Source organism: Pseudonaja textilis, chromosome 1, assembly GCF_049901715.1.
Source record: "Pseudonaja textilis isolate UNSWEBS1 chromosome 1, rPseTex1.2, whole genome shotgun sequence".
Taxonomy (NCBI): Eukaryota; Metazoa; Chordata; class Lepidosauria; order Squamata; family Elapidae; genus Pseudonaja; species Pseudonaja textilis.
In genome coordinates, this window is record NC_141990.1 from 300,866,381 (window position 1) to 300,892,151 (window position 25,771).

General features: G+C 35.6%; 1 protein-coding gene across 1 annotated transcript in view; it reads right to left on the reverse strand.

The window, feature by feature from the left end:
* XRCC3 (X-ray repair cross complementing 3) overlaps window positions 1-19,013 on the reverse strand; it is a 624,633-nt gene extending 605,620 nt beyond the window's left edge. The window contains exon 1 of the mRNA XM_087922256.1: window positions 18,995-19,013. The gene's annotated coding sequence lies outside the window, so the exon portion shown is untranslated. The remainder of the gene's footprint in view (window positions 1-18,994) is intronic.
* Between the last annotated feature and the right edge of the window lie 6,758 nt (window positions 19,014-25,771).

Genomic DNA, 25,771 nt, shown 5'->3' on the forward strand with positions numbered 1-25,771 from the left:
GAGGAGAGCTGCATCTCTCCTCCCCAGCTGGCCATTACTCCCTTTCCTGAAGGCGGTTGTAGCAGTGGTCAGAAATGGCCACCACAAAGAAGAACTCGACCAGAAAAGAATGTGCGGGAGGAAGATAAGAAGAGAAAATTTTGGTTGACTGGGTCAAACAGCAAAAGCAACAAATAAGGTTCCCTAGAATTTAAACTTAACAACATGGTTCCCAAAGAAGATTTTGAAGCTGCGAAGGAGAGAGAGAAGGGAAAGGATTAGGTTTTTTTTTCTTCCCTTCCTTATACTGATTGCTAAGAGACTTAAGCAAGAAATTGGAAAACAATCCACTTTGACATTAATAGGCATCTAAGCTGAAAATAAAAGTCAAAGGGATAATAAAGATTTCTCGACATTTAAAAGTTTTTAAAAGCAGGAAAGGAGAAAAAAAAAGAATAAAAGAGCAGGATCTGGAAAAATGGAGGAGACTGCCTGGAATTAAGAAATGGAACTGTAATTAAAAAGAACTTACCATGAAATTTTAACAAGATTCCTCAAAGATACATTTTAATTGAAACTTGGTAACAAAATAATAGAACCCCAGAAAGAGAAAGTGGAAAAAAGAAGCAAGTAGAAACAGCCTTGGATTATTTGGTGATTTTTGGTTTTTGCATCTAGATGACTAAAATTAACCGGGTGGTTGTTTAAAAGTTTTTAAAGTGGTATCACTCTTAGAAGAGCTGAAAACAGAACTTAAAAAATGGAAAGAAGATGCACAAGAAGAGAGAAGTTCTTTTGGCTTCATGTTTCAATTCTTAGAAATGGAGATCTGGAACTATGAGAAGCAACAAGAAACGCTTGCAGAACAAGAAGATTGGGACAAAGAAGAAGCCATCTTTAATGATCAAATAATTTTAAGTGGGGGGGAAAAAGAAAAGGGGGGAAAGAGAGTGAAAGGTTTAAGACTAGAAAAAACGATAAAAAAGAACAATTTGAAAGATAAGTATTATTTTCTATTATTAGAAAGCAACAGAAGAGGCAATTGCAGATGAGAGAGTTAGAAGTCGAGAGATGAGGGGGTAAAAAGGGGAGGGAGAAGAAGAGGGGAAGAAGGCAAGGAAAAGAAGTTGTAAAAAAACAGAAACAAAAAATGGAGAAACAGAGAAAAGATATAAGGATTGTAACCATAAGCTTGTTTAGAGATAATGGGTGAAAATTTAATTGTAAAAGGGATTCTGCAAAGGTACATAAGATAGCATTGTTATATTACAAATAGAAATAATTTTAAAAAATATGATGATGGTTAAAATATTTACTGTAATGTAGTGGGATGTTTGTTAATAAATAAATGAATTAAAATGATTGTGAGAATTAAAAGGGAACACTTTTAATTATTAGTAATGATTTATAAAAATATAAGTGAGAAATATGGAAAAAAATTAACTATGGAAAGTTTATAAGTGTTCCCAAGGAAGTATGATATTTAATTGAAGAGAAATGTTAAAGATGTTAAGATTTTAATGCATATTAATGATAGAATTGAATTGGAATGGAATGTGTGTTTTATTTACATATATATATCATTTTTTTCTTTTTAAGAATATAGTCTCTATTTTAAGAATGTACCAAGCAGAACTCGATTTGAAGTTATGTATTATATTGAATGCTATAATCTTAAAGGTATACATTGAAGCTTAAATAAGAGTTTGAATGGATAAAATTAAAGGATATAAAGGTGTCATACTCTAATTGGTAACTACAGAGAAAAATTTGCTTAATAAGAAAAGATAATGTGAAATTGAAACAGGACAGACAAAAGTATAAATATAATGATTTGAATTGAGATGGGATAATTAAAACAAAGTTGAGAAAATTAAAAGAGGGGAAAACTATGTAGAAAATATAAAATAGTAATAAGATATGGAATAGAATATAAAAATGAGCATGAAATTGAGTTTTGCGTCTGTATGAAGAAGTGATAACCTGGGACCATGCTATTTTCAAAAAAAATGTTTTATTTGTATTTTGTTTTTGTGAAAACCCAAATAAAATTTAAAAAAAAAGTTTTTGGGAACTATAATGCTGCTGCTTCCAGCTTGCTTCATGAAACCAGAAGCTGACATCCATTCTTTTAAGTGAAGTCCAGCCAAGTGCTGGAGTGAAATGTTAAGCACTCAATGAGAGATGTGTCACAACAAGTGGTTGCTTAACTATTTTAATTAGTGACCACCTTCTTATCGCTGCTTGTAGAAATGAGTGCTATCAATAGCGGGAAAAGTTTCCCCTTACTTCATCACAAAACAGCCTCTTTTAATTAGATGTCTGCAAGAGTTTGAGACAACTGTATAAATACTGGGGCATTGCGTGGAGGCGATAGCAAGTTTGCAAGAAAACAATTGCAATTGTCTGTGGATAAGATGAACAGCAAATTAGAGAGGCCCAAAGTGAAATAGATCAGGAAATGCTGTCTGTTTTGTAATTACTTGCTTCACTGTGAAGAGGAGATATGTGCTACTCTGAAAGGATGGAGATGCGATAAAAGGCCATTTATCAGCACTGCATTTAGCCATGTGTTGTTGCATAATGTGTGTGAGTAAGATGTTTTACCATCCCTCTTGAGGTGGAGAATGGATGGCTCACAGCTGGACAACAGAACAAAGATACATTTTTTTTTTCATTGTGAGAATGGTGCTACAGTATTGGCTAAGTTTCACAGGTTCAGTTGACTATTTGATTTCCATAGTCTTCATTGTTTTCAACCCAATGGAATCTTGGGGGGAAAATCCATCAAGGTCAGGACTCTGTCCATTCATAAAAATAATAAGCTTTCAAAATCTGAATAAAAGGAGGATAGATCTGAAATTTGGTATTTGCTGGAAGAAGAAGGTGGCAAAAAGTGAGGTTGAAGTGGGCCAAATTACACAGGAATTGCACAGAAAGATATTTTGATAAAATACATTGGGCCAATGTAACCCCATACCCATTTAGGTAAGATGGAAGACAATTTTGACAGAAGAGAACAATTATAACTGAGGGTTGAATTGTAAGTCCTTCATGTTTTCTGAGCTTGGCTGCTTTCTTGCAGACATTTCATTACCCAACTAGGTAACTTCATCAGTGCCTGAAGAGAGTGAGGTTGCTCTAATTTTATATTCTAGTGACTTGTACTGCCATGTGGGTGTGGGAATGGACTTAGTGGTTCCTTGATTAGACTGTTGTTTATTGATAGTTTGTTTGTCTGAGTTGGTGGTTCCTTGATTGGGGTATTGTTTATTCTTAATTGTTAATATACAATCTTGGTATTAATTCTGCTCATCTGTGTGTGAAGAGGTGTTTTTGTCTTTTTGATTGTTTCTTTTGAATAGCACATTTATCTCTATAAAAATAAACATCTACATGCCATTCAAAAGAGATAATAAAAAAGCCAAAAAAAGGACCCCACAGGAAAACAATATAAATTGAATAAATAAACACGGCAGCTGGGTAGGAGTTGGGAATGCTGCTGACTCTTCCATTCTAGAAAGAATCTTTGCACAAAAAGAATAAAGATGGATAGTTTAACATAAGGGGGAAAAAACGCCCCTAGGCTTCAGAGTTCAAAAGACAGGTGTGTGTATTAAGTGCAGTTCCTTAGCCTCTATTATGTTATTAAAAGATTGCTATATATTGAGAGAAGCTGCATCCAAGTCTCCCTTGGCAGATACACTAAGTTAATTTCATAGTTCTTTCAATCTCAATCATAGCTACAAAGCAGATGGTGGGTTAATTTTGTTGGGTTCCAAATACACCAAATGTGTATTTCTGGAAGATACAAGTACCAAGGCAATTGTTTGGTACCAGCACAGATTCATTGCTGCATAAAGCTTTTATCTGCACAAATAAGACTAAAATGATGCAATCAGCATTATTGTTTATTTGTTTGAGAGTGGGAGGGAAGTAGTGGCAGTGGAAAAATGTAAATAATTGAGGGAAGGAAAGAAGAGTATAATTCCAGTTCATGGAACTTTTGCAAGTATTTACAATGAGATGTTAAAAATGAAAACGACAATATAAAAAAAATCACAATCACATAAGAGACATTTGAGATGTGGAAAGTCTGTGTATGTGTATGGTATGTATATGTGGATGCAGGGAATGGATGGAGATATGTAATCAGTCCTGGCTGATTTTGGGAAAACTAGGCAGACTCAGACAGGATTTGTACTCAGAGGGGACACAATTAGAAATATTACAGGTTCAGATTAGAATGGGAAGGCAAAATAGCATCCTGAAATGAAACACTTGGAGACCAAAAAGCCACATGGATAGTATTCATGATATCACCTAACTCAAATGAATCTATCATCTGTCTGTCTGTCTGTCTATCTATCTATCTATCTATCTATCTATCTATCTATCTATCTATCTATCTATCTATCTATCTATCTATCTATCTATCACAGTGCAGCGCAGGAGCTGTGATGGTGCAGTGATTAAAATGAAGTATTGCAGGATAATTCTGCTGACTGCTGGCTACCAGCAGTTTGGCAGTTCAAGTCTCATCGGCTCAAGGTTGACTCAGCCTTCTATCCTTCCAAGGTCAGTAAAATGAGGATCCAGGTTGTTGGGGGCAATATGCTGACTGTGCAAACTGTTTAGAGAAGGCTGTAAAGCACAGAGAAGCGGCATATAAGTCTAAATGCTATTGCTAAGGAACAGGTACGATACTGTGCAGAACTCTCAAACTCCCAGCCCACTGGTAGAGGACTCAAAATTGAGGAGGACATATACCACCCATAAGAATTAAAAAGATATATATTTTTAAAGTTATGGTATTAATTATCTGGTATTAAAGCTTTGCCTGCTGATTAACAAGCTGGGTTATTGTGATCAAGCTGTTTTTAAAGTGCAAGGGTAGGCTAGCTTTAAGGCATTTAACATATAATTTAGAGAGCCACACAACCACCCTACTTTCAAAATTATATGTATCACCAGAAGTTACTTTGCTTTCTGAACAGATTTGAGCTAGAACATGGCAAAGAAATTGTCAGATTTTGAATGCAGGAAGGAAAAGGTCAAGAAGTTTATTTTAGAATGTTGAGAAATGATGATCACATTAATTAATCTCATTATGCATTTGCCCTTTGCCTGGTCTCGATGCACTTTACATAAATCAGGATGTAAATGAATGTGTTACCAGAAGAAGACAAATGCTCTTGCATTAATAGATATCATTTAAATATGCATCTACTACCTGACTCACGTCGTCTGTTTTGCACTGCTACTTAGAAATGCATTGTTATTGAATGGTACATATGAGCCTGGGACTTAATAGTTGAGGTCAGCTTGATTTATTTCCTTTTATTTTCTTTCTTTCATCTCTGCCATCTTGAAATGCTGAAAACCAGGAGCACAAATGAGCTGTTATAGGTTGAGTAACTACAAAATACCTTTACCTCCACTTTATCCAGAATGGAAAAGAAAGAAAAAGAAAATGACATATCCTAATGCTTTACATGCTAATACCAAGAATGAGAAAGGACGGGATCACAGAGAAAATGTGTCTACTTCATCACTGCTCCATCTGGACCACAGAAAGAGAGATGCAAATTTGTCTAAGCAGCGGTGACCTTATCTATGATCAGAACCTCAGAAGCTGTCCCTAGAGGGTGGGGACAGAGATCTCTTCAATGGGAAAATAAAGCCAAAGCATCTCAAAACAAAATACATAAAAACAAGCTTCACTGTGGTTTCAAATACAAAGGCATGGAGTCAGAAATCAGTTCCCGCACCGCTGATTCAATGGGATAACAGGGCTTCAAAAATTTCAGCGATGGGTTCTCTGCCCAGTTGCTGGATGGGCATGGCCATGGTGGGCGTGGCCTAGTCAGCCTCCTGCACCATGATGGGGAAGCATTTTCGCCTTCCCCAGGCTCCGGAGATTTTTCTCAAGCCTCTGGGAGGAAGAAAATGGCCTTCCCTGGGTTCCGGAGGCCCTCCAGAGGTAGGAAATGGGGTGGGAGGGGCCAGCTAGGGATGAGATTTGGAGCTTCTCTGAATGGTCATAACATTAGCTATGGGTTCTCCTGAACCTGGGTGAACCTGTAGCAGCCCACCCCTGATCACAAGGGGCCAAACTGGCTTTCAGCCTGGTGCAGAATTCTCTAATGCCATGTGACTGAATTGCATGGAGGCAGCCATTACTGCGCCTACTATTGGGGTACTTGTGGCCATAATCTTAATGGCGGCAACTCAGTCAGGAATATGTAAAGATTCTATCCTTCAGTGGAGCCTCAGATTGGCATATTTATTTGTTTATTTTTAATTTAAAAAAAAATATTTTTTATTGAAAGTTTTAAAAACAAGAATGAAAATTAATACAAACTAAAATTAAATAAAAAGGAAAAAAGAAAAAGGGAGAAATAAAAGACAACGCTGAAGTACAAAATCAAAGAAGAAAAATAGGTGTAGAAAAACAGAATATAAATGAAAATAGCTTAAAGAAGTGGTTTCTGATCTTCTTCACATCAGTTATAAGTACAATTATAGATTTCTCTTTCTCTACACTTACACAGTGACTTTCTATAATTTGTCCTATCTAATTTTCAAACTATAGATCATGTTTAGTTATTTCTTTTCATGCAAAAAGTACATAAGGGAGTTCTAGTCAGCAATAAATGTAGACATTGTTTTTTCTCTAATCAAAGTGTCAATTTGGCCATCTTAGTAAGTTCCATCGTCTTCACCAATCATTGCTCCATTGTGGTTATTACCAATCTTTGTATACAGAATAAGCTTGCTATGGTTATTATATATAAAAACAAAGTTCTATGTCTTTTTTGCAACCACTTATCCATCAGTCCCACGAGGAAAAATTCTGGTTTCACTTGTATATTAATCTTCAAAATCCTCTGAATTACTTATATATATAAGTATATATACATTTAAACTCAAAATCATCTAGATTTTTTTGCATATCTATCAAGCATAATAAAATGATACGTTCTATTGTTCACATTTCCAACACAGATTTGAAATACCTTTATACATTCTAGATATTTTTTCTGGAGTCATATACAATGTTGTATCATTTTATAAAAATTCCCTTTAAGATTATACCATAGTGTAAATCGCAATCCTTTCAATCACTTATTCCCCCATTGTTCCATCTGCATATTATAACCAAAAATTATAGCCCACTTTGCATTACATGTTTTTACTTGTTCATCTTTTGCTTCAGATTTCAATAAAAGGTTTTATACTTTAGCAATCACATGCTCATCATTTGTACACAACTCCATTTGAAAGTCAGTCTTTGAATATTTGATACTATAATTTTTTTCTACTTTGAATCTTTCTGTTAACTGTAAATAGGAAAACCATTGACTGTTACGTCTCTGTCCCATAATTTGTTCTCTGTTTCATTTTGTATTTTCTTTGACAGAATTTTAGTATCTCATGGTATGTTAACGATTTGTGATTGCTTGTTTTTTTCTCATCTACAAAATGCTTCTTGTACTGAGAACAACAAAACTATTTTTAGACACAACCTGAATTTGTATCTATTCCATATCCTTAACAATTTAACAATTTACTAATTTATTTATTGCTTGACTTTGATCCTTAAACATCTCTCAGGGTTAAATGAGGCTAAGAGAGTTTTTTTGCTTCGTACAATATGTTTGGTTTTGGCTTAATATGTTTTGGGAATCAGCAGTTGTAATTTATGTATTGTGGTGATGGCTTAGCATAAAGACTGAGCAACAACCCCAGCCTTGCAGCTTAAGAATGCTACATTACTTAAACAAACTTTGCTTAAACATATTGTTTAATCATGATTTGTTGAAAAAAAATCCATTATTGTAAGTATAATAGTAAGGTGTAAGACCTTAAGTATTTACATAAGCAGACAGCTGGAATACTGAATAAAAGTAATAACAACGGCTAAAAGAATAGCTTCATGCAATTACTTCCCATTTTATGGCTTAGTACAGAGGCTCTCAAAGTGGTATGATCCAATTACCTCTTTTCCATGTAATGTCTTTACCCCCGCCCCCAACCCCATGACAATTCCAGATTGTTGCCTATATATGAGCACCTAGACAGTAGAAGTCCCAAACTGGATCCTCAACTCCCAAACAATCAAATACAAATTGCTCATTACCCCCAGGATTACCCCCAGATTACCCCCAGATTATGCCTACATAATCTGCTTGCTAATTATCCAAGTTTAATAAACCCTAGTTTAACAAGTTATTTAAGCTAGGTAAGAATCTGGTTTGAGATTACTCAGTAAAATTCATGACATAGGGGCCACAAACTTTTTAGTTTTAGTGAGATGCTCTGTGCATCTTTTCAATATTCTCATGTGGCTGTCTAAATCTGAAGGATGATGCAGTACTGTACTTGTTTTTTGGTCTGTTAACTTTTACTGACTTCTCTCCTCCCAAGGTTTGTGAAAGAATTTATTAGGATCAGAACTGCCCAAATAGGAATAATCTTCAAAGATTATGATTCAAGCTGAACAGCAGAAATGAGACTGGCAGCTTTATTATGCTTTAGATGTTCCAGATGTTTTAAGGATCTTATCTCATAGCATTCTCTAAGGCAGGACTGCACTCTCATCCCTTTCTTTATTTTCTTTATTTATTTATGTATTTATTTATTTATATTTGTCAATCACTGACAAGATAATAGGTATATAGTTATGAATACATGAAATGGGTACATATAAGAAAAATAAAAGAAACAATGCAGATTAAGTGTCTGAGAAATGCTAAAACAAAATGACTTTCCCTGATCCAAACTTGCTTTTTTTTTAAAAAAAATCCTAATTTTACTTGAATGGACTATGATTTTGGTCAGCAAAAATCCCTTCTTCTGTATGAATAAAAAAGGGAGAAGAACTCTCACACAAAAATAATTATTTACACCATGCATTAATTAAATAATCAAACTGATTGTCCTTTTATTTAAAACTGGTAATTCACATTGATCATCAAACAGTTTACTAGTCCTGGATTTTTTTCTTGGATGAAGCTGGTAAATTATTCATGAATTTCAATGTAATAGAGTAATTATTCTTGCTGGCAATCAGCGCTGTATATGGAATTATCTAAACACGAATTTGCTTTTTATTGTTTAGTGAGTCCACATGTATTCTGCCTTACAGCTTTTACTGTTTGATTGAAAAGGACAGTGTCTTCTGATTCCTAGCCAGATTGGAAGCTTGAGAGGAAAAAGGACAACAGAACATAACACAATGTGACAGTCTGTGTGATGGGTGCTGTTTACTATTAGCTGATAATCTATAAGTGATTCCTTTGAGTTCTTCCAGTGTCTTTTTATTTAAGGAATAAAAGGAGAAACTGAGATTAAGATTTAATTAATTTAAATTAAGCACATACATTCATAATGTGTTCTGATGTGCTTATGTTTGGGTGTGTGTGTATCTTTACATTATGCTAATCTATACTAAGGGACAAACGAATCTGTTATGGGCATGCTTGAACAAATAATATTTTAATAGCTTTCTACCAAGAATTGCAAGAGGGAAAAATCAACATAATATGTAGCACACGGTAGGCATATCAAATTTATAACCTCTGTTTCACTCCTGCAGAACTTTTGGAAACAATATGGCCTCTAGGATTAGCTGATAACAAATCCTGCATATGGCCATTTCAAAGGGTCTTAAATTTATATGTCTCCCTTGTCCCTTCCAATTATTATTCTGTCATTGCTCTTTTCAGCATAATTTTTTCCCATTTCATTCTGAACATGTGGAGAAGCTTGGATGTAGAAGGGAAATTAGCTCTTTGGTGAATGTGTGAACTAATACTAGTTTTCTGCAATTATATGGAACAATTTAATATTACTTTGTGGGGTGTTTTTCTCCCTACTGAACAGTTGTCACTATGGCCAGCTTTCCAATTAGTATTTAGCATAAAATTGGTCTGAACTAGCTAGTAAAAAGAAGAAAGTATTGCACCAGAGAAGAATTTTAGATAAAATGAAATAAAATGAAAGCTGTAGCTAAAATAAAACTGAAGGACAAATCAGATACCACACGATATTATCAGGTGTTACACAATTTTGTGCGTTTTTTTTTAAATATTCCCAATTATCTTGGAATTCTGGGAGCTAATATCCCAGGACATGTTGCTTATTGCTTAAATCCATTAACCATCATATTAGACCAAAACAGCAACTTTACCCCCTACTGCACAATTATTTGTTTTAATATTAGAATCCCTGCATGATTTATGCATAGCCAAGTATACCATTCTGCAACCTGATTGGCCATATCTACCCATTATATCAACCAGGATACAAAATAAATTATAGTATACTCCATATGTATGATTTCTGTGTAAGTGTAACCCCATTAGACCAGGTGTATGTCCCAGTTACTGAACCTGGGAACCATCCATCCCAAAGGATAGTTAGGATTAAATTTTAGTCTACTAACTGTCAACATCATCTATGCATCCAAATACTGATTCAGAACATACCCAACCTCTCCTGATTCAGATATTATGAGTAGATTTTAACTAAAGCAACTTTACATAAAATTTAATGGCTTGAAAATAGACACAATTGTGAATCTGTGATCTCATCCTTTCTTTTTTAACCAGGGCAATTGTTACCAAAGACAAAAGGTGAACATTTCAGACTTCAGACTTCCATCCAAGAATTTAATTCCTTCTTTTAATTTCAGTCCGTGATGAAATTGTCATTCTTTTGTGTGTGTTATGTAGAAGAATTAACGGTATAGAAACAATGTCTTACAAATATATGCACAAAATGTATTCTTTATGTGTCTCAAGAAAGAGACTTCAGATATCAGCTGTGCTGATTGCCCTATTCTATCTATGGTTCTATGACCACAGATGGAATGGAGCAGGGGTCTCCAACCTTAGCAATTTTAAGATTTGTGGACTTCAACTCCTTGCTGGGTGAGGAATTCTGGGAGTTGAAGTCCACAAATCTTAAAGTTGCTAAGATCAGAGACCCCTGGAATGGAGAGTGTGGGCCTATTAACATATGGAAAGGCTGGCAAATGAGCTGTCTCAATGCAGCAGAGAAATGCCACAAACCAATAAGTATATAACAGCCTACCATAAAACTATAAAAACAATTGAGACTTCTTTTCAACAGTCAAGTTGCTCCACTTTGAAATTTCTTATTATTGTGATTATTTTCCCCCTTCCCATCAACATAGATTCCCAATGTCCCATAGACTTTATTTATAAGGGTCAATCACTTGTGAGTCGGATTTTTTTGGTGTGTGTGTCAGTGGTGGGATTCAACTTTTTTTACTACCATTTCTGTGGGTGTGGTTTAGTGGGCATAGTATAGCTTGGTGGGCGTAGTGTGGCTTGGTGGGTGTGGCTTGGTGGGCATGGCAGGGGAAGGATACTGCAAAATCTCCATTCCCACCCCACTCCTGGGGGAAGGTTACTGCAAAATCCCATTTCTTCTCCAGCCCACTAACCTGCTTTCTCCTGTGCAGGGCAACAAAAGAAAACCCAGCCAAACAGCTGGGACTTGGGAGGCAGAGAATAGATGGAGGCAGGGCCAGTCAGAAGTGGTATTTACTGGTTCTCTGAACTACTCAAAATCTCCACTACTGGTTCTCCAGAACTGGTCAGAACCTGCTGAAAACCACCTCTGGTGTGTGTGTATATATATTTGATATGGATTGGACATACATTTTATGTAAAATTATTTTTTCAGATTTGCACTTGAAATCTATGACAAAATTGCCCTTACATGTTAAACAAGTGAGTGAAGTTGCCATTCCAAGTTCCAATGGATTCAATTAGCAAAAGAATCTGAAGCAGTAAGGAACATTTGTCTGCCATTTACAGCTATAGAGGTGCTCTAGCAATTCCTTCAAAAATATTATGGGAAAATTCCATTAATGAAACTGTTTTTGTTTGTTTGCCATGTTCATTCTGTACTCTATAACTAGGGAATAGACTGGCATTTAAATAACAATAGAATATAGTATTGGTTGCTCAGAGCTGAACTATGAAATTCTTGGTGTTCTTCGAGGTTGGTTATTTGCTTGTAGATATTTTATTATCCAACTGAGTAACATTATCAGCCACTTGCATTGATTATGTTACCTAGTTGGGTAATGAAATCTCTGCAAAAACAACAACAGCAATAAAAGTAAACAAAAAAACCCCCAACCAAGCTCCCAGAGCACCAAGAAATTCACACTCAGATAACAACTATATAAATATAGTAATATATTTACCATATATATAAAAAAGAACAAGTAATATCTGGTCTGTACTTAGCTTCTAAACTAGGATTTGGCCAATCTGGTTTACTTTGATCTGTACATTTGTCAAAATTATCAGATTGCAGATTAATTTAGCATTTCATACAGCTAAAGGATTTTAGACTTTTTAAAAGACTTTCTCTCTCTCTATATATATATATAAATCATAGAAACATAATAATGACAGTTTCCCAAACATCCTTGAGGCATTCAATAAGATTAACAATGTGTTTATAATAATGTAACTCCAGTGTGGCAGAAAAAGATTGAAGAAAAAAAATAGAAGTGCTTTTTTAAAAAACAACATCAACAAGAAGTGATTAAAGAATGGTAGAATTATGAATTAGTTGATATGGCTTATAAACATGGGAAACAACAGATATAATACTCATTATTATTATTATGTTAGCTTACCCAGTCAGCCAGATGTTTATTATTATTATTATTATATCATTATATAACACAATGTTTAGTTTGGGTTGAACCTCATTCACACTGAGTTATTCTCAATAACATAGAATATCATAATGTATAGTATATATGATGGAAACTTTGTCAATGTGCAGGTTTTCTAAACGTGATCCAAGGCTTTTGGTGTGGCATCCAGGGTGCCAAGAACCACTGGGATCATGTTGTTATGTCGTTTCTGTCATAATCTTTCAACTTTGATTTTTCAGATCATGATACTTTGTGATTATTTCCAATTCTTTGCCATCTATTCTATTATCCACTGGTATCGCCACATCAAGATTTACACTTTCCTCTTTTCAATCTGGTGTGTTATGCACCAAGACCTTTTCACTTTGTGTTCGAAAATCCCGAATTGGACTTCTTTGACACAGAGAAGGCTTTTGATAACTTGAACTAGGCTTTCTTATTCAAGGTACTAGAAGATATGGAGTTTGGAAAGATCTTAATAAAGTTACTCTTCACAGAAAGCAAACTAATTGTTAATGGAGATTACAAAACCATGTGAGATGTACAGAGGAACAATAAGACAAGATAAAATGATTAAGGAATAAAGATTTAAAAAGAGACTTATATGTTATGAATTTTTGCAGATGATTCAATGTTGGGTTTGGAAGGTTTAAAGAAAATCAAAATATTAATAGGCAAATTAAAAGAATTTGATGCATTAGCAGGATTTAAGATTAGTAAACAGAAGATAGAGATGTTAGCAAAAAATCTGAAAATACAAACCCAAAGAACTGATTAATAAAATGGACTTTAAGATTGAGAAGATGATAAAATACTTGGGCATCACTATGGCAAATAAGATTGTCTGCTATTATAAAATAATTATGTCAATGCATAGAATGAAATTTTAAAAAGACTTGTTAAGGTGGGAGAAATAGCTGAAGAGAATTTCTGTGATTAAAAAAAATGAATGTTTTGCTTAGAAGTTGTTTTTGTTTATCAATACCTGTTTTGACAATTGATGCGCTATATAAATAATAGCAGAAAGATATATCCAAATTGTATGCATACAAAATGCAAAAGGAAGAGAAGAATTGGATTTACCTTATTTGAAATTGTATTTTGAAGCTTGTTGCTTGGTTTGAATGAAAGAATGGGTGCTGCAGAAGATTCTTGGAATTAGAAGAACATGAGATTTTGGTGGTACTGAAATTTGTGATAAAATAAAGTTCAGGTTGTGCCTGAAAGGATCTTTATGGCACTCAGCACAAGAAGGATTTTATAGATGAGAAATAATAAACGAACACAAATGCCTAACTAATCATGAGAAGTTAGATTTTTTTCAGATGGAATGTAAAATGAAATCAAGAGACGATCTAGTGGTACAAGGATATGCTTGCCCATAGTTTTCTTATGTACAATTATTAGAAAGATTTGAAATAGATAAAATATTTCATGGTTTTGAACATTGTAAGATTGTTTTTGAAATAGAATTGTGTAGCTGTGATGGTGCGGTGGTTGAAGTATAGTATTTTAGGCTAATTGTACTGACAGTTCTATTCTCACCAGCTCAAGATTGACTCAGCCTTCCATTCTTCTGAGGTCGGTAAAATGTGGACCCAGATTGTTGGGGGCAATATTCTGACCCTGTAAACTGCTTAGAGAGGGCTGTAAAACATCACGAAACTGCATATAAATCTTAACAGCTATTGCTATAAATGATGAATATGTAATTGCTAATATGTCTAAACTTTTATTGACATTGAAGCAAAAGAGGAAGTATGATAAAGTCTGTTAAAATTTTTGGTTAGAGATGGAATAATGGGAAATATACATTACATTATAAATATGTATTCAATTACAAATATACATTATGTTATAATCTTAAAGAGAATTTTTATAAAATGATAAACTATAAGTCATCAGAGAAATTGTCTAAAACATCAAATTTATTTGGTAAACTGAGGAAGAAGGGCTTTTAAGGCAGTCAGAAGGTTTTGGATATATATATTTCAGAGGATTAAAAAAATTAATACACCATTGAAATTCAAGATTTTTATTTTGGGAATGATAGACAAACAGTTGAGAAAAATCATGGAACTTTGTATATGACATCAAGATTATTATATGAACAAAGATTGAAAGTTTCAATACTTCCCACAAATGGTGGAATGTTTGGTGCAGATGATAGAACTTTTAGAAATGACCAAACCAACTTCTTTGATAGAGAAAAAGAAAATATTTTATTGGAAATCCCTTATAGATGTTTTGTGTGAAACAGAAAAAAATGAACATATGATTTATGTTTTTGATGATTAGAAAATTGATGATTGATGAAAGAATTGAGTTGTGTTGTCACCATAGAGCAAGAAGTAAATTTAAAATTGTAACTGCTGAAAAGAAAATCAGAAGCTCCTTCCTTCCTTCTTTCCCTTTAAATTTTCGCTCTTTCTTTTTTCTTTTTGCATTTTATATTAGTTTTTAATCTTTCTTTAAAGTTTTAATACAATTATACTTTTTTAAAAAAATAATATAAAATATATAAGTAGGTCTCAATTATGGCAGTTAATCAATCCTATGAAATTGTTGCATTCAAATTTACATTAAAAATAAAATAAAATGGAAAATATAGTAACTGATTCCAGCTTGACAGAAATGGGGAATGATTTTTTTTTAAAGATAAACATTTATATACTTGGAGTGTTACTGTCCAGCCCAAAAAAGTATTGTAAGAAAAAAAATTGAACTTAAAGAATCCAAAGATTTTATGCCAGTGGGAACACAATAGGTTAGTATGAAGAAGTGATTGTCCTAGAGCTTATGGTCAATCACATCAGAAGGCAAACTACTACAGTTGCTTTTGCCAACTTCTTTAGCTATCTAGAATATGCCTTAAATGCTACAAAACTCTAAAGGATAATGAAAACTCCATCAAATGTTCTCTATGTAACAAATACACTCATCATGTCTGCTTGGGATTACCCGAGCAAATGATTCAATACCTAGAATCACCCAATGAGTTTCCATACCTCTGCAAATCATGCAGACCCAAACTGGATCTGTTTGAAAGAGTTGATACCATAGAAACACGAATAACATTCCTTGACACCATAGTGGTATCCCTGGACGCCTTAAAAGAAAGATTATCCAACCGTGAAAAAAAAGACACAACGCAAAAACCTGAACATCCAATAGCTACAAACCACATCTCTACCCACAACCACAACCCAATCCACAACCCAATCCACAAAAAAACATAAGCCAGACAAATCATGATATCCCAATCCTCATCAGAGAAGCTGTTGAGCGTGAACGGAAACGTCCAAATGCCATCTTATTTGGTCTAGAGGACATCAATGATAATGATGACATCACAACTGTCCGAAACATCATCAGTGATTATCAAGTGTCTACCATCTCCCCTGATGAAATACTTGACATTTCCCGCATTGGCCGAGAGCTCAAAAACAGAGATGGCTCTGTGGCCCCACGCTTCTGCAGGGTCATTTGTGAAAATGAATCAAGCAAACGTAAATTCATTTACACTATAAATTCACTCACCAAAACCAACACCAACCATAAAAACCTCCATTCTCGCCCCGACCTAACCATACAGCAATGTGCCCACTCCCGTGTACTCTGCTGACTGTATCAAAAGTAAGTCACACAACCTGCAACTCAGCTTTAACCTTCAACCACAACCCTACCTCAACCAATCCACCATCACCCAAGACTAGGCATGCATGCCCCAACTACCTCAATTCCAACTACTGCTGGCCTTAAATGCAAGCTACTCAATGCAAGAAGCCTTGTGAATAAAATACCTGAATTTCTCCTCTTACTAAATATGGCTAAATTTGACATAATATTTGTCTGTGAAACATGGCTCAATGCATCTCTCCCTGACTCCATTACTACAGTAAGAGACTATCATGTTTACTGATCAGATCGTGAAATCCATAGAGGAGGTGGTGTTGCTATCTTCTATAAAAAGTCCTTACATCTAAAAAACATCCAAGTTACCCAGGAGCTTGCTCTTCCTGAGACCATCATCTGTGAACTATCCTTAAATATCACATTTCGATTCTTACTATGTTACAGAGCACCTGATTATGACATCGAACATGTAAACAAGTTAAATACACTACTAACATGGGCAGCATCCTGCCCACAAACTTTTATCTTTCTTGGTGACTTCAATCTACCTCATATTGACTGGACCCTAAATGAATGTACAACTGAACCCATACACTCAACCTTCTACAATGTTGTTACAAATCTGGGACTGGAACAACTAGTAACCAACAACACTAGACTAAACAACTGCCTCAATCTCATCTTCTGCAATAGTTTGAATTTAATTTACAGAATACAAACTAAAGAATCCTTTTCCAGCAGTGACCACAATATGATTGACTTTTGTCTCAACATACGCCCACACAAAAATCATCACAATGACATAATCCCCAATTATAACTTCAAAAAAGGCAACTATGACTTATAGACAACGATCTCTCATTCCTTGATTGGCAATCTCTGTTCACTGGATGCAATACTGTTGAAGACCATTACAACATATTTTTACTCGAAGTCAAAAGTCATCAAAATATATGAACCAACAACTCCCAAAACAAAACAAAAAAAGATTACCCATAACAAAAAGGAAACTTCAGTCCAAAAAGAGATCACTCTGGGGGAAAAACAAATCTGGTAACGTTGCCAATTTCAAAAGCCGATACAAAAATTTATGCCACCAGATAAAAACTGAATGCACCAATTATCACATTAAACAAGAGGAAAACCTTTTATGCACCAATTCCACCTGCGCTTTTTACAATTTTGTAAACAACAAACTAAAAGACTCAAGGTCCATCCCACCCCTGATAGGACCTAATGGTAAAGACTGCAATGACGACATCATTAAAGCCAACATCTTTAACACATTCTTCGGCTCAGTATTTGTAAAGAGCAATGGATCATGCCCAGTATTTCCTAGCCGAACCACAGACAACTACAATGATCTAATACATATCGATTTTACAGAAGACAATGTTGAAAAAGCACTACGCAATCTAAAACCATCTCTATCTATTGGACCGGACAGAATATGTGCCTACTTCTTAAAGAAGCTATCCACTGCCATAGCCGAACCTCTAAGCATAATCTTTGAAAAATCTTTCAGGACCAGCTCCTTGCCAAAACTATGGTCACAAGCCACGGTCATCCCCATCTTCAAAAAGGGAGACCCCAGCCTAGTTGAAAATTACAGACCAATCTTCTTATGCTGCATCACCCGTAAAGTCATGGAATCAATTATTAACCAATCCATTATCCTCCACTTAGAGACAAACAACCTACTCTTCAATAAACAATTTGGTTTCTGGAAAAAACTATCCTGTAATCTGCAACTCTTACACTGCAAAAACATATGGACTACACAAGTCGATCAGGGCAAAGCAATAGACGCAATCTACATAGACTTCTGTAAAGCCTTTGATTCAGTGGTACATGACAAACTACTCCTAAAACTAAAATCTTATGGTATCTCTGGACAACTGCATAACTGGATAGAAGCATTCCTGTCAAACAGGCAAAAAATGGTCAAAATTGGGAGTGTCCTATCAAATTCTGTACCTGTCAATAGTGGTGTCCCCCAAGACAGTGTTCGAGGATCAACTCTCTTCATACTCTACATAAATAACCTCTGTGATCATATTAAGAGCAACTGTGTTTTTTTTGCTGATGATGTAAAGCTGTTCAATACCACAGACAATACTGCTACCCTTCAAAAAGATCTTGACTATGTATCAGAATGGTCAATCAAATGGCAACTTCAAATCTCAACAAATAAATGCTCTGTCTTACATATTGGCAAAAAAAATCAGAAAATAAAATACAAGCTGAATAGTCAAGATCTTGTTGATGATCCAAGCTCTGTAAAGGACCTTGGAATACTCATCTCTAGTGATCTAAGTGCTAGAGCCCACTGTAAATACATAGCCAAAAAGGCATTAAGAGTTGTTAACCTAATCCTACGTAGCTTTTTCTCTGGTAATATCACACTACTAACTAGAGCATACAAAACATTTGTTAGAACAATACTCGAATACTGCTCATCAGTCTGGAACCCACATTACGTATCTGATATTAGCACAGTTGAGAAAGTCCAGAAATATTTCACAAGAAGAGTTCTCCACTCCTCTACCCATTGTAGAATACCTTATGCCACCAGACTTGAAATTCTAGACCTAGAAAACCTTGAATTATGCTGTCTTCGGTCTGATCTAAGTATGGTATATAAAATCATACATTGCAATGTCCTACCTGTCAATGAATACTTCAGCTTCAATCATAACAACACAAGAGCACACAATAGATACAAACTCAAGGTTAACCGCACCAAACTTGATTGCAGGAAATAAGACTTCAGCAACAGAGTGGTCAGTGTCTGGAATACTCTACCTGACTCTGTGGTTTCTTCCCCAAACCCCCAAAACTTTAACTTTAGACTGTCTACTATTGACCTCACCCCTTTCTTAAGAGGTCTGTAGGGGGCGTGCATAAGCACACCAACGTGCCTACCATCCCTGTCCTATTGTTTCTTTTATTTTTCTTATATGTACCCATTTCATGTATTCATAACTATGTATATACTTATACCTATTATCTTGTAAGCGATTGACAAATCAAATAAATAAATAAATAAATAAATAAATAAATAAATAAATAAATGTTCTCTACTACCTCAATTTTCTTTTGCCATTCTTTTTCTGGTAGATGGGCTCCTTTCCAAACAAAGTTTTGGTGGCAGCTGTTCACTATTTTTAATATTCTAATCAACCCTCAGAGGCCTAAATGAGGCCTAGAGGCATAGTTAGAAAGACAGATAACATTTGAAGATGATACTTTGCTTTGCAGACTGATAGTTCCCCAAGTATTTATTTAAATTAGAAGAATCATAAAACCAAACAAAACAGTGGTGAAATGAGACTCTTGCAGGAATCATCTGAGGTGCACATAGGCAGAGGAGCCATATTGAGGAACTAGAATTAAGAGGAGAGTCCATTGCAATCCTAACTTTAACTCTGAGCATAGTTTCTTAACAGAGATGTTATGGAAAATTATGATGTCCTTGGGGGAAGATGATGGCCTATGTATTTAATAAACTAACCAACAAACCAACAAACCAACAAATAAGAATCTTTGAAACTTCTCAGAAGTTGAATGGAAAGGTGTCTTTGGTTTGGTTTTTGGGTCTTTTAGAAGTCCAGAACCTTGCTTCAAGTCAATCAAGGTAAGGTGTTCTGGTCTACTAATTAGAAACAGGGTGCTATGGTGCTTTGACAATGCACTTCGTTAGGCTTTTTGTTTGAAAACATATCAGAATGATGTATCCAGTGGTGGGATTCATCCGGTTCACACTGATTCACTAGAATTGTTGCCAAATTGTTTGTTGAGTTCTGTGAACTGGGTAGATGTGTTCTAGTCCAGAAAATCTGTGTTTTCTGGAACATGTTTGATTTTCATTCAACTTCCTTCCAGGCGGTGGGGAAAACCCTCCCCAAAAGTCCAAGAGAGAGCAATGGAAACCTTTGATCATGTCACTCAGGCAAAAATTGTCTCAGGCAGCGGGGGCAGGGCTTGCACATAAGGTGGCAGCCCAAGGCCAAAGTGCTGGCAGAGCACCAGAGGGTCAGGGAGGGTACTGAAGCAAGCAGGCAACCCACCTGCATGACCATACTGGCTGTCCCTTCCTGGCAAGAGCTGGAATGCTTCCATGTTTAAATGCTAGTAGATGCCAGCCTTCCCTCCAGTGGTCCTGTTCAGCTGCTGCAGAGAGACATCAGCATCTGCCCTCACTTCTCCCAAGCATTTCTTTGCCTACCTGATTTCCAGCTCTGTCATGTTTCTCTGTAGCATTTCTTGCAGTTGTGTGCGGGGAAACAAAAGTTGGGGGGAATAAAAAAAATGTTCAACCAACCAATTCTAACTTCTAAAAAAGAGATCTTGTGAAGTTGGGATTGGTGGGTGGGGCAAGCTCTGCGGCACGGTGCTGTGCAGCAATGGAGAAACAGGAAATGGAGTGGCTAGCACAAGGGAAGGAGGAGGCTGCTTTCCCTCTTTCTTCTCCCTGCTCCTCCTCCTTTCCTTGTGCCGACCATTCCATTTCCCATTTCTCCATTGCAGCGCAGCACCCAGGATCCACTTTGATAGTGTGTGTGGGGGGCATAATTTAACAACCAATTTGCCCAGGGTCTGGTTGGCCATCATGGGATGCTCATCCCACATGTGCGGCACAGCTGGAGGATGGGAATGGGCCACGCCTCCCACGACGGCCAAACTGACCCTGGGCAAATTGGTTGTTAAATTATTTGAATCCCACCACATTGGCGGTTCTGAATATCCCTGTCTATTGCTCTATCTATTACAACAACATGCATGCTTACTTGTGAGTAAATTCTATTGAAAACATGGAGCCTGCTCCTGAACAGAAATGAACATGATTGCACAACAGTATGAGCAGCAGCAAACCCACCCCCCCCGCAACATTTCTCACAGCCTGATTAACTCATTTTAACATGAAGTTAGAATTTAGTTGTGATTGAGCAAATCTCCATTAGTATTACTTTAATGCTTTCAGAATTAGGAAACATGAAACTTTGCTGCAAGAGAAAATAGCTACTTATTAGGGAGGTATTATCTTCTCCCATGTCAATTGTAAAGGGCTCTTGGCTGCTTGGTTAAAAGTAGTCATTTTAGCAAAAAGAAAAAAAGAAATTTAGGATTTTTAATATTAATAATTGTCCTTTTATTTTATTAATTTTTAAGGTCAGTAAAATGAAGATCCAGATCATTGGGGGCAATATGCTGATTCTGTAAGCTGCTTGAGAGTCTCTAAAGCACTATGAAGTGGTGTATAAGTCTAAGTGCTATTGCTATTACTATTTTCCACCTTGACTGATTTCACTGGACAACAACTTGGCTTGTTAAACATTTTGGGGTATATCTTATAGATTTTTTTTGGCAGATAAACAGGAAAATAACATGCAATTTAGCAATAGCGGCAGCAATAGCACTTAGACTTATATGCCACTTTACAGCCCTCTCTAAGCAGTTTACAGAGTCAGCATATTGCCCCCAACAGTCTGGGTCCTCATTTTACCAACTTCGGAAGAATGGAAGGCTGAGTCAACCTTGAGCCTGCTGAGATTTGAACTGCCAAACTACTGGCAGCTGGCAATCAGCAGAAGTAGCCTGCAGTACTGCATTCTAACCACTGTGCCACCACAGCCCATTTCACTGATCATGTACCATTTTATGTAGAAATCTACTGTTCTTACACAATGGTAATGTGCACCCTTAGTACTTGTTGGCTATTCTGCACACATGAAAGAGACATACAAAAACATGGAACTGTTGTTGAAGCAGATCCAGTGCACTAAGTATAACTGGAATATTTGTGGACATCTAAAAGTAACGGAGAGCTTTGTAATGGAGATGAGCACTGCCCCCTAGAGCTGGAAATGACTAACACATATGTGGGAGGGCAACCTTTACCTTACTTTTACTAAAAGTAATGCTCTGCTGCTTGGAAATATCAAGTACTGTTGTAACGTATCCAAATGGGACAGCCACGCAAGAAAGTTGCATTACGTTAAAAAGTCATATACTGCTGTCCTGCTGATTTTATGATGAATGCTTTGACTGTCACAGTACCTACCCTGTGAAACTGCTTGACCCTAAAATTTGGAAGGCTCTGTCCTTATTGTCCTTTTTCAGAGCTGAAGACTAGGTTGTTTCTCTGAGTTTTGGGTGAAATTGTTTGTAAGGGGCATTGTAATATGACTAGTGTTCTTAATTGATGATCTGTTTCATTTTTGAAATGTATTGTATTTATGATCATTTTAAAAGCCACCCAGAGCAACTTATTTTGGCTGAGAAGTCATTCAAAATGAAGAAATAAACAAATGAATATAAAATAACTTCGTCACTTAAGCTGATGTCTAAAAAAGTTCCTGAGCAATCCAGACAAATTATACATATTATTAATTCTTGAAGTTCATAACAGTCATGTCCCTTTTAAAATGGTCACGTTCCTTTTCAGAGCTTGAACTATGCAGATAGTGAAACATAACAATTATTGTTCAGTCTGACTAAAATAACACGATGTAAATTTCCACGTAATCTTATTAACATTCATTTTTATTACAGTTTTATAACTCTGTTTTTCTTCTATAACTTTGCAACATAGTTTTATAATTAAGTGATTAAGTTTAACATTTTAGCATTTATCCCTGCAAGGTATTTTTTCTAACTTAATCAGGGATTTTTATATATTTCCATCTGAGCTCTGTAAAACCTATTACAAAAGTCCACTGTATTCTGGCAATGACCATAATAGAGATGTTTGGTTTAATTTTATTTTCCCAAACAGATCCAAACAGGCATAGGATGAAACTAGTTAATTGTGCTGTGGGAACATCTGAATACAGTAAAATGATTTCATTTATATATTAAGTCCTCCCAAAATGAGAGATGGAGAGACAAAGTTGGAGAGATGGAGAACCAGCTTACCCTTAAGCTAGGGATAAAAAAAATGTATATTAGAAAAATTGTCAAGTACTTATTTTCTAGCCCTGATTTAATTTCAGTTCAGCAGGTAGAAGAGCATGCAGTGAAAAGGAAGAGCACCTGTCACAGGGCAGAGGTGGGAGTGAAATGCAAAAGAAAAGGCAAGCACTAATTCAGAATCTCAAGAACTACATCAAGAATAAAAGTTGTAACTTAATATTGTTGCTTTATCTTTTTTTTAAAAAAATAGCTTTGTCACATTTTGCCGGAAATTAGTTAGTTTTATTCAGAGCTGAAACTGACAGTGAGGTTTTACTCCTGCTACAAAGTCTTAAGAAAAGAAGCTTTTTCTACAGGAAATATTGTGAGAAGAAAGAAGTTTGAATGGATGGATTTTGTACTAATGATTGTATCATGTTTTTTTTCCTAGAAAAGAAACCAAGGAAGGAAATGAGTAGTACTGGCAAAAGAAGATGGCAATCTTGGAGACTGCCAACTTCACCATGTAGACTAAACTAGGAAACCAGCTCCACAAGAAGGCTAAAACTATGTCTAACTGAGATATTGGCTATACTAACAGAATTTTGCAAGTTTGATTGTGCTCTACATCCTCCTCCTTTTTATTATTTAATGCACTTTAATAAATTAGGGAGATGTCTATCTCAGATGCTTCTGAATGTTATCTCATTGTTTTGACTTAAAAATGCTTCAGCCATTTTTTGCCTAAATTACGGTTTCTGCAAGTCGTTTCCATCATTTCTATCTTATTTTCTACGTTGACTTTCCAATTCACAGACAAGATCTGAATGTGATGAATTCCAAAACTTATTTCAGCTTTTTCTTTCTCAGGCCTTGGAATTACCACATTTCAGGCTTGATTAATAATTTAATAATTATTAAATTATTTAGGAATAAATAATTTAGGAATAAATAACTAGATTATCTAGTTATTTAGATCTATCTAGAGCTTGTTGCACATTTTCTCCTCCCTGATTCATTTTTTCTCTGTCCTTAAAGTTTTGGATTGCTATATGAAGGGACTGGCATTGTTTTATAAGTTGTAACAATATATTTAATGGAAAAGATGAGTGAAAGGGCTTCATTTTATGGTCTGAATATGAGAGTAGTTCTCTTCCACTTTATAAAGAAAGTTCATACAGAATGGTTACTATTACTATGATTGGGGTTGCTAAACCCTTGCAAAATTTCTTCCTGGACTGGTTATATTTATGAACTCCTCTATTATATATTTAATAGTGAAGACATGGGTGGACAAGGGAGTAAAAATAAATTTAAAGCCAACTTGGTCAGTACTAATGAGGGCTGACCTTTGCAGCAAGAGTGGCTTCCGTTTATTAAAGCACAGGGGCACAACCATCTCTAGGCTTCTGATCAATCTGTGTTGCTTAGGGTTGAGGAATTTCCATTTAGGAACCTCTCTTCAGGTGATAAAGAGACAGATTCAATGGAGATCTGCTCATAAAGATAGTGCTGGAAGCTACTATTAAATCCCAGCTTCTGTCAGCTTAAGAGCAAAAACTTTTAATGAGGAACCCATTAAAGTTGACCTAATGAATTAGGAATGCTTTTCTTCACTGCTAATTACAAAGTGCCTGGAATATCTTTCAGCATAGGCAATTTCCACAATATTGAGCCCTTGCGTGTGTTGTCCACCCCCACCTCAAATAACCTGTTGCATGGCACTGATAGTAAAGCATGTACATTTGCAACCTCACAGAGGAATTGGCATCTTGACTTGGTTTCCCTGAAGTGCATCTATACATGTGGTTTGGGAATAAAGGATTGGTGATAAAGAAGGGGAGTTTGCTTACTTTTCAAGACAAGGCAGAAAGGCAGAATTGCTAATGATTTGTTTTGGCCAAGGGGAGACAATGAACGTAGTGCTATAAAAGACACACATGTTTTTCAATCGAATTAAATTTGAAGCTTGACCAGGATTTTAAAAAATGCTGTGAAAGGGATTTTTTTCTTTTCTGAAGGAAAATAAAGTTTGAGATAACTTTACAAGAAATACCAAAGGTGAGTTTTCTGTTTTCTAATTTTAAAAAAGCCCCTACTGCACATCCTTTATTCACAGCATCCCAGAAACTCTTCTCCATCTTATATCACCTTGTCAAAGAGTGATGTATAATTACCTGGCCAACATTCCTTGATCAGATGGTCATTCACCAAAACATGCTGTAAGACTCATTTATTTACTAAAAGCAAATGTGAAAAGAATGGCAGAGTAATTGCACCATGTGGAGCATGTTTATTGTAGAAGACTCATAAGTGCTTCTATTGCAGAAACAGATATTTTTGTGAGTTTAAAGCCGCAAACTCATGGCCTATTGTTTTGTTTTGTGTTGCAAGGGAAGTGCTCCATACAGTAATATTTCTCCTAGAATTCTTCCTAGAAACCTTCCAAGATGCATAACTTTTAGCTAGGAGGTTATTACAGATGCTTTAGTTGATTTAATACATTACTTTACATTACTCCTTTTGCTAAAAGGAGATAATTATTAGTCT